The sequence below is a fragment of the Amyelois transitella genome, chromosome W (assembly GCF_032362555.1).
Source record: "Amyelois transitella isolate CPQ chromosome W, ilAmyTran1.1, whole genome shotgun sequence".
NCBI classification, from domain to species: domain Eukaryota; kingdom Metazoa; phylum Arthropoda; class Insecta; order Lepidoptera; family Pyralidae; genus Amyelois; species Amyelois transitella.
In genome coordinates, this window is record NC_083536.1 from 6097849 (window position 1) to 6104872 (window position 7024).

The following is a 7024-nucleotide window of genomic DNA, read 5'->3' on the forward strand; positions in this document are numbered from 1 at the left end:
TTAGGCATCACCCATCCTGGGATCTAGCCAACACAAAAATTAGGCATCACCCATCCTGGGATCTAGCCTCTAAGACCGGGAGAGGAAACGCATGGTGGCCAGCCAGCGTCAAGGAAGGAAATGTGGAAGGGAAATAAATAAAGTAGACAACTTAATATTCTTATTCACACCAATTACAATTGTAACAATAAATTGTTAAGTCTTAAATACCAAACTAACATTTAACTTACCTCAACGTTAAGATTCATCAACTATAACATCATCCGCCCATACGGAAGATTCTTCATAATTTTCGAATGGATCTGCTTGTTCATTAGGCACAGGTCTTAAAAATAGTCATGGCTGGCGATCTTTTCAGAACATCCGCGCAAATTAACGTGTTTTAATTTATAATGATCATTAGGTAAAATTTCTAAGATTTCTATAGAACCTCCGAATTTTGGTCCTAATTTTGTAGTATGACGTTCATGAATACGCGTTATAACAAAATCTATAACTTTAAAATGATAAACTCGAGCTTTATCTTTATCAAAACGAATTTTGTCTTAAATAGATCGCTCGTCCATCCTTTCTTTACAAGCATTTCTAATTGCAATAGGATCTTCCTCAGGTTCATCATTATCTACTTGGAGGAGCTTGATAGCTGGTGGAGAACATCCCTTGCCAAACAATATCTCCATTGGACTTTTCCCAGTACTTTTAGAGACTGTACAATTTATAGCTAATTGTAAATCTTAAATTGCGTAATGCTAAGGTCTATCAAGCTCCACCACTGACATATTATCTTTAATTATCTTCATAACACGTTCCACCTGACCATTCGCTCTACTAGCGCCTTTAGCTACAACATGATGTTCGATTCCAAAATCTTGGCAGAACTTTTTAAAATCTAAAGAGGTCATGCTTTTATCTTGATCGGTTATGAGTCTGGTGGGAGTACCAAATATAGTTATGACTTCGCGAAAACATTTTATAGCAGTAACTGACGTACGATCCGTTGTATAAACTAGATGGATGTATTTGGTAAAAGCGTCTATAAAGACAAAGACATATTCGGGGCGATCTCGTTTTCCGTTCAATTGGCCAGTAATATCCGCATGCACAGTATAAAAAGGTATCGAAATACTATCGACTGGGTGCAAAGAAACTTGTCTAGTACTTGAAGTTCAATTTCTGACTCTACAACTAACAATTCTCAATGAATTTTCGTACAAGTTTTGACATGTTTGAAAACCAATATTGTTCTCGTATTTTTGACAATACTTTTTCCCAACTGAAGTATTGAAGCGAATTGTGATAATGGGAAATAAGGTTCCAACGGTAACTGCGAGGGACTATGATAAATTTTCGCGTCTTATTTTCTATTTGAACTTTACGCCGTAATAATTTATCTACACTAATATTATAAAGAGGAAAACTTTGTTTGTTTGGTTGTAATGAATAGGCTCAAAAACTACTGAACCGATTTTAAAAATTCTTTCACCATTCGAAAGCTACATTATCCACGAGTAACATAGACTATATTTTATTTTGGAAAAAAATAGGGTTCCGTAATATATTTGGATTTTTCGGACACAAACTGAAAAAAATCAACCAAAAAGTTACTTATTTTGCGTACGCTGCCTAAACTACAGAAGATAGAACCATAAAATGTTTTAATTAATTGTAGATCTTATAAATATCTACAAAAAAGTCCGCGACACACTATACCTATCTATGTCGAGTGAGGCACAACAACCACATTTTTATTTAAAAATCTTGAATTTTTTTTTTTTGGTCTACATTTAAACGCGTTTTTTTTTTACTCATGCTATTAATTCTTATCATAATAAATAATTTCATCAATAAGTACAGTTTATGTAGATAATATTTGGTCTTTGAATGATTAAAATTGAACGTTTGGTTTTGAAGTTGTGGTGAAATTAAAATATTAAGATTTCTGCTGCACGGCCCAGGACTGCAGGCAGAAGTGACACTTGCCGGGAGCAAGACTTAGTTAGCCGCTTTGCGGGCGGTCCTTTAGTTAGTTCTAATAGAGATATATTTAGTATCGGCTGTGCATCCGTGCGAAGCCGGGGCGGGTCGCTAGTCTTTCATAATAACGTAAGTATCTGCTATATTTTTAGGAATGGAGTCAGATTTTAATTGGTCAACTATGTTTTTAAGCAAGAGGTCACGTTTTTATTCGATAAGTAACCAATTATGGTCAAGAGTAAAAGCATTAAGAGAGAAGCGCATAGTTTCAATTGAGCGCGGTAAATCAGTATCATCAGATATACTACTCTGTCAAGAAAGTAGCAGGAAAAGATCAATAATACACAAACTGTTTGTTATTCATCCAAATTTATTTTATCACCTTCAAAATATGCTCCTTTAGAAACGATACACTTACGCCAACGAATAATCCAATCATCAAAACATTTTTTAAACGCTGTTTCCGGAATTGAGGTCAGTTCTCGCCGCGAATTCTCTTTTATGTCTTCTACCGATTGAAATCGGGTGCCACGAAGTGGTAATTTGAGTTTAGGAAAAAGAAAAAAGTCGGCTGGAGCCATATCTGGTGAATATGGTGGTTGCTCGATGGTATTTGTTGAGTGTTTGGTTAAAAATTCGTTCACAATGATGGCCTTGTGCGAAGGTGCATTATCATGGTGCAAAATCCAAGAATTTTCTTTCCACAAATCTGGCCTTTTTCGTCGGATTTGCTCTCTTAAACGCCGCATAACACTCAAATAATATTCCTTATTTACCGTTTGACCTTCCGGCAAGAATTCCGAGTGCACAACACCGCGATAGTCAAAGAAAACAGTCAACATGACTTTGACTTTTGAACGACTTTGGCGTGGTTTTTTCGGTTTCGGTTCAGTTGGAAGGCGCCACTCCGAAGCTTGTTGACTAGTTTGCATGTCAAACTCGTAAACCCACGTCTCGTCACCAGTAACAATGCGTTTCATGAATGTTGGGTCGGAATTGACTCGTTCTAGCATGTCCTCAGCGACTCTCATGCGATTGAGTTTTTGAAAAAAAATCAGGTCTTTTGGGACTAGCCGAGCGGCAACATGTTTCATACCCAAATTATTAGTTAAAATGGTACGGATCGACTCGTGAGATACAGAAAGTTCGGTGGCTATCTCTCTCAAAGTTGAATGAGGATTTTCAGTCAGTATTTCCTTCACTTTTGCGATGTTAACTTCAGTTGCAGACGTTGATGGCCTACCAGAGCGAGGCAAATCTTCCATCACATCTCGACCGCTTTTGAACGCTTTGTACCACTCATAAGCACGAGTTTTTGATAAAGTCGATTCACCGTAAGGCTTCTGTAACATTTTCAGTGACTCCGAACACGATATTCCATTGGCAATGCAAAATTTAAGACAAACTCTTTGTTCGATGTTTTTATCCATAATGAAATTAGCAATACACACTAGATATGATATAACTAAAAATAGCACTGTATTTAATGTAAACAACAGATGCAACTCAAACTCCGCGCCAAAATGGAAAACAGTTGTGCCAATCTAACAACAACAAAAAAAACAAAAATTTTAATTTGGAACCATTAATAAATAATCCATTCCCGATACTTTTCTGACTGAATGTATATATATATTTTTTTATTTTATTTTTGAGAATTAGTCATATCAACTGGATTCCTACTAAAGTAATCCGCATGAGCCAGTCATTTAATTTTGCGATATTCTATTTCAAATTGAAATGATTGCAAAAAGGACCATCAACGGTAAAGGATAATGATCTCTAAGCGTATTGACATTGAGTTCGCGGAAATCAACGCAAAGTCCATCCGAGCAGTCTTTTTTTCTTTACCAGTAGAATAGGGCTGCTAAAAGGAGAATAACTGTCACGGATTATGACATTACATTTTAAATCATTAATTTATTTATTTATTTTTTTTATTTATATATTTATGTACAACAAGAAAAATTAGCAGAAAAAAAAAACTTAAAATAAAGAAAAATTCAGTACAAGGGCACTACTTATTTCTAGAGAAATTTCTTCCAGCAGGCCCACGACAGGAAAGTGTAAAGAAAGGTATTGGCTTGTGTACATACCTAATATTTAATATTTAATATATAAACTTACATAAACTTACTGATATTAATAGACCTAAATCATATTATCATAAAGTTATAAATATTAAATAAATATATTAAATAAATAAACATACATGAATACAATATAATATAATATAAATACAATATAAATGAATAGTGGATGCATCACGACGACAACGACAGGTAGTGTTCCCTCACTCCCCTCTTAAAACCTGATAAGGATTTACTATCACGTACGTCTGGCGGCAAACAATTCCACAATTTGACAGCCTGGACGGAAAACGAGTGGCTGTATGAAGCAGTACTATGCTGTGGCAATTCCAGTAGGAGTCTGCGGTGCGATCTACAAGGCGCGTCAAGTGGGTTTTTGTAAGAAAATCTTTCGCGCAGGTAGGACGGGTAAGAAGGGTTATGGAGAATGTTATATAGGAGATTAAGAATTCTGGCGTTACGCCGGTAGCGGATAGGAAGCCATTTAAGTCGTTTTCGGAATTCAGACACATGGTCAAACCTTTTCAGGCCAAATATGAAGCGGATGCACAAATTTTGCAAACGTTCAAGTTTGTTCAACAAATCCTCGGTCACATCCAGAAAACAGACGTCAGCGTAGTCCAGAAGAGGCAAAATAAGGGAATGGCAAAGCGAAATTTTGGTCTGAATCGGTAAAAAGTTTTGAAGGCATTTTAGAGAGTGAAGGGAGTAATGCATTTTTCGACTTGTTTCAGCAATGTGTGAATTCCATGTTAAGGTGGAGTCTAATAAAACAATTAATTATATCTTTTACTTTCTCACGTTCTACGGGAGAGAGTCTGTAAGGTCTGCGCTGTACGATTTTATCAGGATTCTTCAACCCAATTTCTAATTCACCTGTATTAACCCTTGAAATATTGTTCCCCGTAGTAAAACTATAATTGAACTTAATAATTAATATTTTTGAATTTGTCAAGTAAATTCTGATCTTTTATGTCAGTATCAGGTTCAAAATTCAAAGAGTTCACACCAGGACACTCACTACCTTAGCAACATGATCAGTATTAACAGAAATTCCAGTATTAGTTAAAGTTACAGTAAGACAAATTTTGCAAATACCTGGGTACAACAGTGTTTCTTTTTCCTGGAATCGAACCAGAGAAACGTTGCCGAATTAATGAACAATCGGCACCTGTATCAAACAAGCAATGGTAAATGTTGGAACCGATTTTAACCTGCATAGTACTGCGTGTATCAAACAAGCAATGGTAAATGTTGGAACCGATTTTAACCTGCGTAGTACTGCGATTAACAGAATTACAAAAATTTACAGATTTTGTTTTAGAAGAGTTACGTTCGTCATTTTGCTTACGAAAGCAATTTTTTTCCACGTGACCAATTTTATGATAATATTTGCATTCAATAGACTTTACAAAATTATTAGGAATACTGAATTACGGAAAGAATGAGATTGAGAACTTGACGCATAAGAAGACGTAGAAGACTCCTTATAATCACGAAAACAATGACCAGATTTGTTAGATTTGAAACAAGTAACGGTATTGTCAGTTTTCGGCAAGGTTTCGGGTACCCGCGGTTTTTTTTATAATAACTATTATTAGATTTTTCGGTTGAATCAAGTTTTCGCTTGCAATAAGTTTTTAAAACAGCAACTAGCTTGAGCAAAGAGTCAGGTGTATTAATAATTCTTATCTAATACGTTCAGTTTAAATACCTGTTATCAAAGCGTAGATCACCTCGACGTCTGAAGCCTCGGGTCGAACTCGCCTGAAGAGTGTCCACCCAGTAGTAGCGTACTCGGCGTAGCTGGCGGCTTGATCCGATGTGTAGCTACGCCACTTGTGAACATCATCTGCATACCGGAACTCCTTTCCAAATGTCCTAATTAAGTCTTCCTTCACTTGTTGCGACGTGGTACTTTGTAGAGACCAGATGTCAGCCCAGGTCTTAACTCGTCCATTCAGCTTCCTGGAGGTTGGAAATGTAGGGTATTGTGATCCCACCACTGCTGTCGGCGCTGTTCCAGCATGGCGATCTTTAGGTTCCATACTAGTAGTATAAAGAAAACTTCACACACACTTGTAACTTTTAATTATAATTTGAACATAGTAACAACCTCATAATCAATTCAATATCGAATGATCACACTGAGATGTCGATCAGACTTAAATACTAAATGACAAACAACCCCACTCTTTGCCTACGCAACACAACACGTGATTCACAATAAATTGAACTTCTATTAATCTATTTTTACATTAAAAACAAGTAATAAATTAGATTAATATTTTTAACATGTAAATATAATTAAATAATTAATTAGGTATTAATTTCACAGTTTAAACAAATACCAACCGAACAGGAAATCAACAATTCTTAAATCAGCACACGCATTAAATACTTTTTAACATAACACTAATAAAATTTCACAATTATTTATTATTTATTTTTTATAATTGTTATAATTATTTATAATAACAAATATAATAAGTTCGCCGCCCATATCTACGTAACATGTGCAATAAAGAGTTTACAAACAAACAAACAATAATTAATCTGAACCATCGGCTGCATGGAACCTATAAATAAATTCACAACCAACGTTCTCCCGTAGCGGAGGGAAAGGAACATACCCATCATACCTAGTATATAATCTGGAATATGATGATAAAACAAATGAAATAAAAGACAACTACTTAGAAAAACAAAAATGAAAAAAGGAGAGATGGCGTATCAAAATAAGCATTATCCTAGCAAAACGCGACAGAAAACACGAAAAGGCGGACCGCATCAACTTCACCGATAATTTCAGAGTATAATAATGCAAACACAATGCAATAGAACGAAACCACGTCACAAAAAAACGGCCACTGTTGCCGAGGTTGAGTTAGAAGACATACATAGTATTGGGAGCAATGCCCCAAGCTCACGAAGTAAGTCAAAATAACGCGAGCTAAAGA

General features: G+C 35.6%; 1 pseudogene; it reads right to left on the bottom strand.

The window, feature by feature from the left end:
- Positions 1-237: 237 nt before the first annotated feature.
- Positions 238-6112, bottom strand: LOC132904109 (uncharacterized; annotated as a pseudogene).
- Between the last annotated feature and the right edge of the window lie 912 nt (positions 6113-7024).